Source organism: Arctopsyche grandis, chromosome 7, assembly GCF_051622035.1.
Source record: "Arctopsyche grandis isolate Sample6627 chromosome 7, ASM5162203v2, whole genome shotgun sequence".
Classification (NCBI taxonomy): Eukaryota; Metazoa; Arthropoda; class Insecta; order Trichoptera; family Hydropsychidae; genus Arctopsyche; species Arctopsyche grandis.
In genome coordinates this window covers 30,065,561-30,079,100 of record NC_135361.1, presented here as the reverse complement: position 1 = coordinate 30,079,100, position 13,540 = coordinate 30,065,561, and the positions used below count along the sequence as shown (strand labels likewise).

General features: G+C 28.2%; 1 protein-coding gene across 4 annotated transcripts in view; it reads right to left on the bottom strand.

Annotated features, from left to right (window-relative positions):
- The window catches only part of LOC143914328 (neuropeptide CCHamide-1 receptor-like), a 53,343-nt gene extending 42,132 nt beyond the window's left edge, over positions 1–11,211 (bottom strand). For 2 of the 4 annotated variants that reach the window (XM_077434515.1, XM_077434512.1), the window contains exons 1-3: positions 10,980–11,211; positions 10,662–10,729; positions 8,592–8,705 (exon numbers count right to left, since the gene is read on the bottom strand). The gene's annotated coding sequence lies outside the window, so the exon portion shown is untranslated. The remainder of the gene's footprint in view (positions 1–8,591; positions 8,706–10,661; positions 10,730–10,979) is intronic. The other 2 variants (XM_077434513.1, XM_077434514.1) reach the window with 1 other exon arrangement.
- Positions 11,212–13,540: the final 2,329 nt, after the last annotated feature.

The following is a 13,540-nucleotide window of genomic DNA, read 5'->3' as shown; positions in this document are numbered from 1 at the left end:
TAACGAATACCGGTTAAGTAAAAAAAATCACTTAAATTTCAATCCATTTAAAGGGGCATTTTTTTATATTCTACAGAATTCGCTATTATATTTACGAAATAAGGACGTATAAAAGCATCGTGGAAAAAGGCCAATCAATTTTTTTGATTATTGGTTAAAATAAGTCAAAATTTTGGTGATTTATATTTAGAAAGCGGACTCTAATTATTTTTTTATAATCGAATCTCAAGACTGTATGTAAAGTAGTATCGATCATTCTAGAAGATGATAAAATTTTTATAAGGGTGAAATAAACAGCTGAAATTTGGGTCAGTGTTTATCTGGATTTACAACAGTTAGTTTCTTAAGTGAACCAACCATGTTTTATCGTATCCATTAGTGATAATATTTGTGGGGCTGGAACATCGACGGTCTAACCTTTTCCTTCAATTTTCACATTTTCCCGGAATCGATACGTGTACAAAGCCGCAAAGCCGATGATTATAGCCATCTGAAACTCATTCCTCATTAATTTATTGCTATTATCGACGAAAAAATTAATCCCCATCATATTATACATATGTAAATGTAATACAAATATTCCTTCCAGGAAGTCATAACGAGCAGGCATGTTTTCATTGTAAATAAATTTCAAATAATTTCCTAATTTAAATTATTAGGTACATCATAAAGGGTTTTATAAATTGATTATTTATGAAATATGTACTTACAACGATTATTAAATAAATAAATAAAAGTCTATTATATAATATGAAAAAGTAATGTACATATTCTTAATTGGAATATTTCATGGAAGTTTATTTTTGAATTGTATGTAATATAAGTTCCAACGAAATTTGTACATTATTTAATAACATTTCAGAATACACTATGAACCTTATTATTTATGTTTGTATACAATGTTTAAAATTATAAAATACTTTCTATTGAATTAAAATATATTACATATGTACATACATATGTATGTCGTACGACGAAATTTCCATAAGTTTTTTTTCCAAGCAATTTGTGGCAAAATTTTCAACGACGATATTTTCGCATAGGTAAAATTGAGTTACGACAAAATCAGGACATCTCAAGCTTTCCCCCAAAATATGAAGTGACTAAAATCAAATCAGCGTCATATTCACAGCATAATTCGTTAAATTAGGTACAATTTAAATCTAAATTAAATTAGTTACAATGACGACTTGGAGCTAATCTGTAAAGTCACTATGGCGAAATCTTATAAAAATAAATAAATAAATTGAAATAGGTTACAAGCATTTACTAAGTATACTACCCTAAGAATACAAAAGCATTTACGTCAAACTACTCCAACATTTTCACCAATTGAATCGTCATTTTCTTTAAGCAGGGTATTTTCAGAGAACTATTTAACCAAAATCGTATATGAATGTATATATTACATATATGTATTTGAATATGCTGAAATATTTGACGCTTGAAGTATTCCAAGAATTTTCATTTGTGATTCAGGGTGTTCCTACGTGTTAATATGTTTCGTATTTCCTCGAAATCCTCATTTGATATACATAGTGAAAACTCCTCATTTGATATACATAGTATAAATCCAAAGTGAAAACTTAGTAAGTCCACTGATAGAGATTTATGAATAGATTGAATAGAGTCTGTTTATCATATTTAAAGTCTGTTTATAAATATTTGTCCTCTTCTTACAGGTTTTCTTAACAAATAATAATTATACTATATGATAAATTTCAATCTATGGGTATTATTCAAATATTTTTTCAACTTGCGTTAAGAAATATGTACATTTATAGAGTTGAACATAAAAAAAACTGCCCCACAACTATAATATTTTAATAAAAATAGCATTCTTTTCTTTTGCTTTTGTGATTGTTATTCAAACGTAACATTAACGAACTCAAGTTGAACCTGCAGGGCAAAGGTAAGGTAAGGCCGTATACCTGTTTCTGACATGCAAACCTTTGAAACGAAACTGATATGAAGTCTGTTAAATAACATACATTAAGAAAAGAAAAACATATTTACAATATGACAAAAATCTTGATTTGAATTTGGATGAAGGATTTTTAATATATATATATATATATATATATATATATATATATATATATATATATATATATATATATATATATATATATATATATATATATATATATATATATATATATAAATATATATATATATATATATATATATATATATATATATATATATATATATATATATATATATATATATATATATGTATATATATATATACACATTGTATTTAAATGTATGTATATTTATTTATTTATTTTAATATACAAGTATACCACAGTGTCTTTACAGGTCACCCCAATATATGTATATTAATGTATCAATTCCTTTCCGAAACCACTAGTTGAAATAAACGGGCACAACACTAGTATATGTATGATAATTTCTTCTAATACGCCGTCTTTCATATGCTGTATCAGCTTATTTGTAATGTTTAAAAAACATTTCCCTCTAAATCGAGCCGACTGGTAAGTCAAAGACATTTCGTTTATGCTTTAAACGCGTATAAACGTCAAACATCTGAAGTTTTCTTTGGAAAAAAATCATTAAAATCATACGCACAAGATAGCGTTTATTTTTTCTACCGGTATTTCAAATGCCTCAGTATTTATCAGCTCGGATAGTATCAATGTTGAGTTTCTCTAAATAAAGCTACACATTAAACGGTTAAGATGAATTACGTGGATGTATAGAATATTGCGTACGCTTATTATTGAAAATGTCAGAAACAAGTTTCAAGTGAATTGTAATACATGAGATAAGGAAACGTTTTACAGACCGATGAGTGTATCTGTTTCAGAAGTAGATATTGCTAATTATGTAGTTATATATATACATGCATATGTATACATACGAGTATGTACGTTTATATATGTATATATACGTTTGATCTTGTCCAAAATATTTTCAGTAAGATATCCATGAAAGGAAATAGAAATATTATCAGAAAATTACGAATAATCATTATTTGAAAAAGTTAAATGGAACCATTATCGCGATCGATCAACTATGCCATTTATTAAACGAAATCCGCTCGTAATCCATTTATGAAAGCTATTTCGTTTGTGAATTATTAATTGGCAAAGATTTTTAATATTATAAATACGTAAAATTAAAATATCAACAATCAGTTTGTACATTCGGATCATTTCACATACGGCCAGTAATTACAAATAAATATTCGCCATTTGAATCGATTTTTAATGTAATATTATGTAATAATATGCCTGTATATGTATGTATGTTATAACCAGTATGCCGGTATACCAGTATTAAAATCTCCAATATGACCTGACCTGAAAATTTGATTATGAAGTAATTTTATTAACAAATTGGAATAAATTGATTTTATATAAAATTTTGAATGTTTCTGAATCCTTTGAATATATATGTACATACATACGTATGTATTAAATAAATTGATAAGTTAATAATATATTTAAACCGATACTACTTGAAACATTCTGAATTCATTCAACAATTTTTTATTGATTTTATACAGATTTCTCGGAAATACAGGCTTTATATAATATAGCAAATTCCTTAATGAAATAGAAACTAACATTTAAAACAGGGCTACGACTGTAACTCTGGATCCAACAATTTCCACAGTTTGACTTCGACTCCAAATACGACTCCGACTCGAATGAAATTTCGAAATTAAAAAAAAAGTACTATATGTTTAGTCAGTACGAATAACACTGTTCGACACGAAAAATGGTTCAGAGACGAAATATGATATTTATACATAGATATATGCCCAGTAAATACGGATCTGCTAGTAAAAAATGTTGATTGGCTCGAGATTCAGAGATACATATATGTATGTGTTTTTTAAATCGCGCAATTTTTCTATATATTCGTGTTGTTCGGTCGATGTCTCAAAATCTGTCAATTACATGTTCAAAATGAATATTGGAATCTATGTGTTATCTTTCATTTGTAGTACATTTCAGCTTTCAAATCTCTCTCAGTAGTCGTCCATTTCAAATCAAAAGTCAAAAGTACGTATTTTTACTTGGGATTTTTTCCCACTGTTAATACTATTTTATATTGAGTATTTTCTATTGAAGCATGTTCATTGAGATAGTGTTCTGGCCACACTATTTTTTATTTTCGTTTCGGGTTAATTGGAAGTGTGCTGAATTTTAAATCGGTAAAATTTCGAGCTAAAAGCTCGTACTAGTATTTACTCGTATTTACACGAATCTGAATTGAATTAATAGGGATATCATATTAAATTGTCTTTATATGAGAATTAAATAAAATTCCACTTAGAAAAATCATATTTCGACTTTTCTTGTCGATTAATAACAAAATTCGTTTATTTTATCGAGGTAAGCCAGTTATCAATAGAATTTTTGTCCACAAGATTGTTATTATTCCACAAGATCGTCATTTGTCGAACATTGTAATTAAACTTTTGATTTATATACTAGAGTTGTCACCGTTGATTTAAAATAAAGTTATATGTTATATATAAATATAGTGTAAGGTAATTTATAGGCGCGCGCGCATATTAAAATGCTCCCCATTCACCCGCGTCTACATGATGAATTAATGTGTGCGTGTGTGTCTTCGTGGATGCGCGTATGTGTGTACACTCTCGCGCAGTACATCTGACGCTGACGTCAACCGTTTCAACGCAATTGCTCAATATCAGGAGCATGCTTCACGCACTCCCGCTTCCCCACTACCCCACATCCTTGCGTCTCCCTGAAACGATCGATCGTCACGCCACACCCCTATGCATAACGTATACTCCTGGTATTCTAAAATTTGTTTTTTTAAATCCCCATACTTGTCGATGCCCTCGCACATACATACATCCATACAAGCATCGCTCCCGTTTTTATATATTTTGTATTTTTTTTTAAATTATAAATGCATACATGAAACTAATAAAATATACGCACTAGGCGTTAGGGTTTGTCAAATATCATACACTTAAACACGAGAAAAATACAAAGATAGAAATGTCTGCATAAAAACGGTATGGTGAGTCTTTCTTAGTTAGTAATTAAATATTTATATTTATATTTATATATATATATATATATATATATATATATATATATATATATATATATATATATATATATATACATATATATATATATATATATATATATATATATATATATATATATATATATATATATATATATATATATATATATATATTTATATATATATATATATATATATATATATATATATATATATATATATATATATATATATAGTATTGAGTAAAAAATAAATTCAGATTTCACAACACCAATGAGTTAAATTGTCGATTAACGTCAAATTAAATTTAAAAAATCTCGTTCATGTACATAAGTTGATCAAATCAAAGATTGAAATTTAATTCAAGATTCGAACACGAATATTACAGATTTTCTTCACAAATTAAATTTTCATTGTAACGAATGAATTTCGAGAATTTGAAAAGTGGAAACTAGGACGAAAACAAATTAGGAATCAACACGATCAAATTATTTCATCTCGTGGATGTCAACAGCTAAATGAAACTCAATATACATAAACCACGTCACACCCATTTTATCTTCGAGGAATACCCCAAAAAGGTTATTGTCTATTTCAGCAATATACGTATATATATTTTTTTTTAATATTTATTGAATCGGTAGGTCGCTTTTATATGAAACCTTTTTTAAACATAAAAGATCAACATAAAAGAACAATAGAGCTGATTTCAAAGATTTCCATAAAGCTTAAGGTATTAACAGATTTGCATATATTATTTTGCTCAGTTGATTTTACTCTGAAAATAAGCAATCATCGATTAAATTTGTATTGATTTAAAAATAGTAGCCGGATAAATATAAACCAACATAATTTTTTTTGCCAAAAACTAATAAACCAATTTAATGGAAAATACCTATGTATATGGATATACGAGTTTGTTAAAAAATGATAGGATGGTATCGGATGAAAATTTAATATTTAAGTTTCTGACGAAAAATAAAATGTAAATTATCTTTTGATAAATTGGATGTCGTCTTTCATAAACTTTTCCATTTTTCACTTTCCATATCGATTGTGGAAAATTAATGATCCCACACCTATGTACATATGTACGTCAAAATATTCTATATTAATATTGTAATATCTCGTAATATAATATCTGACTCGCATTAGATACATATATTTATGAATAAATAATACATTACCTTATTATAATTATTAAAAATGAGTTTATTGTTTCTTATACATTTTCTTCTTTTATGGAATGGACATTTTGATATAACCTATAAGATTCACCAAGTGTGTGACAACAGAGTCACCGAGTCGTACTGGAGTCGGAGTCATTAAAAATTCGAACGACTCTCACTCCGATTTTGCGCATAAATCGCATTTTTTTTTTTACTTAATAATATCCATATATATAAGAATATTGAATAACAAACTAAATAACAATAGCAATAGCCAGCAGTATGGCTCGGTGGTTGCGTTTATGTTTAGCACCGAGAGGTTACCGGGTTCGATCCCGTGCTAATCTGTAATTTTGCTAGTTAGACCTGGATAGTTGTGACTACAAGTCGATCATATCCTATCAGAGATTGCCAATTTATCTGATTTCATTGTTGAAATGGTTCCTATATTGAAATTGTCAAAAATCACCCTACTCGCTATGTCACAAATATTTGAATTTGATTTATGTAAAATATGTAAAAATTTGTGTACAAATCTAAAACCATAGATGTCTTTATGGATGAATTGATTATTTATTTTGTGTTCTTCAGCCTCTCGAAATACAGCGATTTATGTAATATAAAATGCTGTAATGTTTGTAATTAATTGTCTAGGAAAGCGCATTGGGGCTTGCCTGTTAGACCTTCCTGGTAAAATATCTATGTAAAAATAAAAATAATGTAAGCAAGTCTTTGTCTTTTTCTCACGTTTAGGTCAAATTGAGTAGAGGACTGATATTTGGCAAGTCTGTTGCGCCAGATGAGTACAGTCTCATGTATGTAACTTTGAATATAGTTTGTATATGTACTGATCTAAAAAAGTAGGATTAAAAATTAACGTAGATAAGATCAAACTATTGTTCAATAGTTACTGCATACATGATAGCATCCCATTAGATGATACACCAGTAGAAGTGGTAAATAATTATTTATATTTAGGTCAAATAATTGACATGTCCGGTAGTAAAGATGAAGAGATAAAGAGACGTATGAAATTAGGATGGAGTGCATTTAGACGAATGAATGCTGTATTTAAATTAAAAATGCCACTCTGGCTGAAGAAAAAGATCTTCGATTTGCCAGTGATGACGTATGAATGTGAAACTTGGACACTGAACGCCTAGATGCTACACAAAATCCAATGCACTCAAAGAAGTAAGGAATGCTGTATGCTTGGCATAACGAAGAAAGACAGGAAGCGGAACACGTGGGTTAGAATTATGACAAGGGTAGTGGACATAGTGGATAGAGTTAAGAGATTGAAATGGCAATGGGCGGGCCACGTGGCTAGAAGAATGGACGAAAGTTGGACAAAAGAAGTGCTTGAATGGTACCCGAGAGAATGCAAAAGAGTAAAAGGAAGACTGCAGGGAAGATGGGTGGACGAAATTAGGAAAATGTGCGGGGTGAGATGGATGAGAGTTGCGCAAAACAGAGACGAGTGGAAGCGAGTAAAATTTATTAAATAGACTTTTGAGAGAGTATATATGTATGTATATCATACTTTTTGACATATAACAATATCAATTGGTGTTGGCATATATTAGGGTAATCTTAACGTGACGAATGTAAGTTGAGAAGCCTAAAAACTAAGCCTGCCAGATGAAAAGCGAATGCAATGCTAATTTTAGCACACATTCCCATAAAAAAAGCACTGGTGTCTCAAATGTCGCCTTATTAACCGCACACTAATGGTCGCCGCGTGTCAGCCGACAGTTAACAAATAACCTCGACCAAATAAAAACAAACGGGCCAAAATACGCTCAGATTTCAGATTAGAACCCCTGTTCGGACTTTGTGGGGTTGTAAATTGGACCCCACAATTGGAAGGACGACATGAGCTCGAGCGTTAAGGCAAATATTCAGTTTGGCCCTTTCGAATTTGCGATGTTTGAATTCGACCCGGATTTTTCTTTTATCGAATGTTTGAATTTGCATCCGTTTATTTTATCAGTGTGTGGTGTTGGCTTCTGGCTGTAATGCCTGCTAGGATTATACATATACTGCTGGAAAATTTCTGGAAAAACTGTTGCTTTTTATGTAAATATGTAAAATAACTTCTATGTGACTCTACGATATTACACATGTACTTTATTTTTAATGATTATTTATTTACTACTTATGTATGTATGTATATTATATCTGAAATTTATGCATATGTACTTTATATTTATATTTTATTTAAGATATATCATATTGTTTTTATAAGAAAATCTTTTTGTTGTTTCAATAATGATTTTTAATAATTTTATTCATTTTAAGTTCGAAACTTTTTTCTATTTGTTATTATTAAGCATTATTTTATATTGATAAGAAAATACCTTTCAACATTTTTCACACCTTAAAAGCTTTCTGTGGTGAAATAAGGTCGTCCTCAAGACCTTTTCCTTGTAAGAAAAACTTCATTTTAAAAATCTCGTGTTGAGTCTATAAAAAGTCTGCCTTGTTGACTATCTATAAAAATATTTAGCAATAGTGTTATTTCAAAAGAAAACGGATATTCGAAGCCAGCTTAAAAACGTATCTTGAAAATTAATTTTAATTTTAAAAAATCATTTAACATTAGAATTAAAAAATGTTCTCATTTATGAAATACACTTAATTCAGATTTATTTATTTATTAAATAACGTATATTACATTGACACCAAAAAACGTTTTTAAATATTGATACTTTTGTAAAAAACGTTTTCAAATACATACATATGATCAAACAACAGAAATTTAAAGCAAGAAAAGGTTCAATATGAGGGTGACTATTGTTAAAAGAAGAGCAAGATACACATATGTATAAAAATAAATTACAGGAATAGTTGGTTGAACAGGGATTAATGTGAAATTATGAGGAATTATGGATGCATCTGATTGAATATTGGAATATGATATTTATCAATTAATAAAGACTATCAATAACCTAATTAAAAAGCTTAAACAAAAATGTATATTTGACTGATAGTTTTTTCGCATGATTAATATGTCTAAGTATACATATGTTTATGTAATACAATAAATTTGTATATACATACATAGAAAGCATAGTGCAAATTGTGGAATATATTGCATAACGCATCTTAAGACATTCAAATTCAAAGGATACATTTCCATTTATTGTTTATACGTATTTATATATTATACATATACTATTCAAATACGTTTCCCTCCTTATGTGGTGCTGATGATATTGTGCAAATGTTATCCCTCTATCTGAAGCTTATTCAAGACATTAAATAAACAATGATTTGTTTATCAGAATGTATGTACATATGTATATAAAGGATTTCGAATAGTTATTAGGTATTAGCTCAATTTGTATAAGGTCAATCTGTATTTATATGCATATGCATGTATTTTCGGGATAGAATCCTAATCGACTGATTTTTTATTCATTGATATAAACAAAACCTGCAATAAAAAATAAAGACTAGGGTAAAGATAATAGAATAGTTACAAATTAGTTTTGACTTCTAGCAGATGGTGTTTTGATACACACAGGAATAGCACTCATCGATAGAAACGACGTTTGATACAGCTATAAATACTATGTAAATTTAGTTTTCGAAGCAGTTAAATTAAATCTTGAATAAATACACAAGTCAAAAATTTGTGCGTGATGTGGATTTTTGTTAGGTACATCAAAAGAATTTTAGCTATTGCAATATTTGTTTAGTTTATAGACTACGAGATAATGTTATCTGTATTTATTGGACACTCGATATAGTTTTACGTTATACATATTATATATTATATATTATATGAACGTATAATAAATTCAGGGGCATATTTGCAATACCAATATATTTTAGATTTTCCGATCATTTTGAAGCTAGAAGAAAATTCTCGGAAATGTTTGTCATCGTCTAGTATTACTGGGAAAATTTTAATGAATTGACTAAGGGTGTTGATGAGATAAGTACATATGTAAGTTATAAATACAAGTTAATCGATTACAGAATTATGCCTTTTAATTAAATATATTTTAGCACATATGGAATAATGTACATATGAGCCGTCTAGTTTCAAAACCAGATAAGTCAGTTTTTAGAAATTTTTCAGTAACAATGAAAAACTTTTAACTAGCTTAATTTTTATTTTTATTTTTTTAAATATTTTATATAAACTGGTCATAGATGTTTACATTCTTGACTGTATTTTCACTTTTGACCAATAACTTCGAGACTTATCTGATTTTGAAACAAACGTTGAATTTAGCTAAGTAATTTAATAGGATGTAAATTGCTTTGAACTCTCTTACTTGGCCAACATATGGATCCGTATTTTGACCTAACAAAAATAACATAAAATGAAAATTGAAAAAAATGGATCTATCTGGTTTTGAAACTAGACGGCTCATATATGTATTTAGAAATTTGATGAAAAGTTGACCAAACGAAATATTCAGCTTTGAAACTTACCAACTTGGAAACTTTGTACAGGATTTCATGGAGGAAAATCTTCATGTTCCAAATATATAAAACTCGTGCTTGTATGTTAAAATATGATAATCCGTTTATAAAAATAAAAATACATTTATACAGTAAATCTTATAAAAAAAATTAAATAAAGAATAGCATAATTAATGTATTGAGGTACAGAATGATATTTATTTGTGGTTCATACGTTTTAATATTACAAATATTTTGAGTAAAGCTTGTATAATAGACACTTATAAATAAAATAAAATATATATTTTTTGTAAATAGAATAATAGTTTATAAATATCAATAAATTACCTGATATGTTATTCAATGGAAGACTGTCGTACTACACGTACGCACTCAAACGTATTTTAAATTCACGAAATACCGATTACATATACGTAAATTGTCTTTTTCGAAATCCAAACATTATTAAAGTACAAAAAAAAAAAAGATTTTATTTGAATCGATTTGAATAAACCGTTTTGCGATGAGTTCGAAAAGGGTAGGCGACGCGTGTAATGTGTAGAACAGCGACACTTGTACTGAAGTGAAAGCTCGCGGAAAAGCACATTTCCCTCTCCCCTAATTTTCCGAGTATCGTCAAGCTTTCATTTCGTCACTTACATTTTATTTCCCAGCATGCTTTTAAAATTTACGTTGTTTGGATTGTATTAACGTGATGTTTTTAAATCCCGTCTTGTGTATGTTTAGAAAATATTATATATGAAAATATTAAGAGACCGTGAATGCCAAATATAATATATGGGAAAATTTTATTAAATGAACGAAATTGAAATAAAATGAAAGAAACTTTCTTGAATGTGTTTTGAGACAAAACACCATTGGGGTATGCCAATAAAATGCCGGTTTGTATAAAAAATTTAATGTAATATATATTATGTATTCTCTTAATTATATTGTAGAATTCTTATGTTAATAATTTACTTGTAATTATAATTTTTTTCCAACGGAAAAAAATATAAATTCGTAGTGAAACAATAGGTATTTATGGCTACACTTTAATTGGATTAGATGAAAAGTTTTTTGAATAAATTTATAATAATTTTGAGGGCTTTGTCTTGTTGATGATCGATCTTGAGAGCTCTCTCATGAAAAATGAAAAAAAAATGTTTTAATAATGAAATTACACCTCGGCTCGAAATTTAAATAATCTATCTAACAGGTTTAATCTGTTTATTTTAATCTTTTTATTTATTCATCGGAATAATAAAACATATATTTCGTATAGCTGTATTTTCATATATCTACCAGTGTATGAATGTATGTAGCTTTGCATATGTATATGAAAATATAAATTTTCCAGAAAGCTTTCTCCAATTTATCCAAAGATTTAACATCGAAATTGAAAAAGTTTATTCTATTACACATATCCTGTAATCATTCATTTTACACGTATAATTCGGGAAATAATTATGCCAGATCAGTTTTGAACTTAGCTTATTTAATAATTTTGATCTTAAATTAGAAAAATACATGTGAGAAAATATCAAAGGAAAATAAGCAATTGACATACATACATATGTACCTACATTTCAAAATTTTGTACAACACATTCTCACAAATCATCGGTTAAAATAACGAAATTCTGTTATCTATAACTAGTCACATTGCCTAGCGTTGCTCGGGTGTTTAAAAGTTGGAGAAGAAAGTAAGAAATTTTGTCAATATGTAAGTGCATATGTACCTACATATTAAATAATATATTAAATTTGGTTTTCAAAATTGAAAACTGCAGATAGTACATACTAATTCATATACCCATATACATATGTATGTATGTATAGTAAAAATATATTTTGGAGGTTGTATTTCTTATTGTGATTTTTAAATTGTTGTACTTGCGGTATTACTTTGTTATGAAATATTTTCATTTGAAGTATTGAGCTGATTTTAGTGTATTTTAGAATTTATTAGTCAATATTTTCGTAGAATCTATTTAAATGCTATTAAAAACTGAAATGAACATTTGGTTTTTGTTAATGTAACTCGGAAAAACTATAAATATCAGATTGGTAAAAAATTATTATTTCATTATGGTGATGGTTGTGAATAATATACACAAATATAAATGCATATGTATATTGATTTTCTATTTCTATAGAAAACAGATTTGGAATTCAAGGTATATTTGTACTGAAGATCGTGTCAAAGAGAAAAACAATTACCCCGTGAATGAAAGGGTAGCAAATTAACGGTTTCTGGTGAATATTTCTGGTCCATTGTCCCAGAATTATCCATGTGGGATTGGAAAGGTTCAAAGGAGATTCGTAAGTATACGCCTTCTTTATCGCTCAGGTATAATACCGTTAGACTAACATGTAAAGCGCATTTCAGTTTGGGCCACAAATAATATATTATATGTACATATTACATTTTAGAACTATTCCAAATCCAATAGAATAATGTTAAAGAACCTAAAAATAAGATCACAAGAGTGTGATAAAAGTAATAAAATCAATATAAAACTATAGCCGATGATGTAGTTTTAATTATTTCCTAAACGAAATTTTGTTTTATTATATGAACATGTTAAATATAATTTAGCTTTTGACTACACTGTTCGACACGAAAAATGGTTCAGAGACGATATATGACTTCTCTTATAGATCTACATATGCCCAGTAAATACGAATCTGGTAATAAAAATGTCGATTGGCTCGAGATTCGGAGATATACATATGTGTTTTTTAAAAAGTGCTATATGTTTAGTCAGTACGAATAACACTGTTCGACACGAAAAATGATTCAGATACGAAATATGATTTTTTTATACATAGATATATGCCCAGTAAATACGAATCTGGTAGTAAAAAATGTTGATTGACTCGAGATTTGGAGGTACATATATCTGT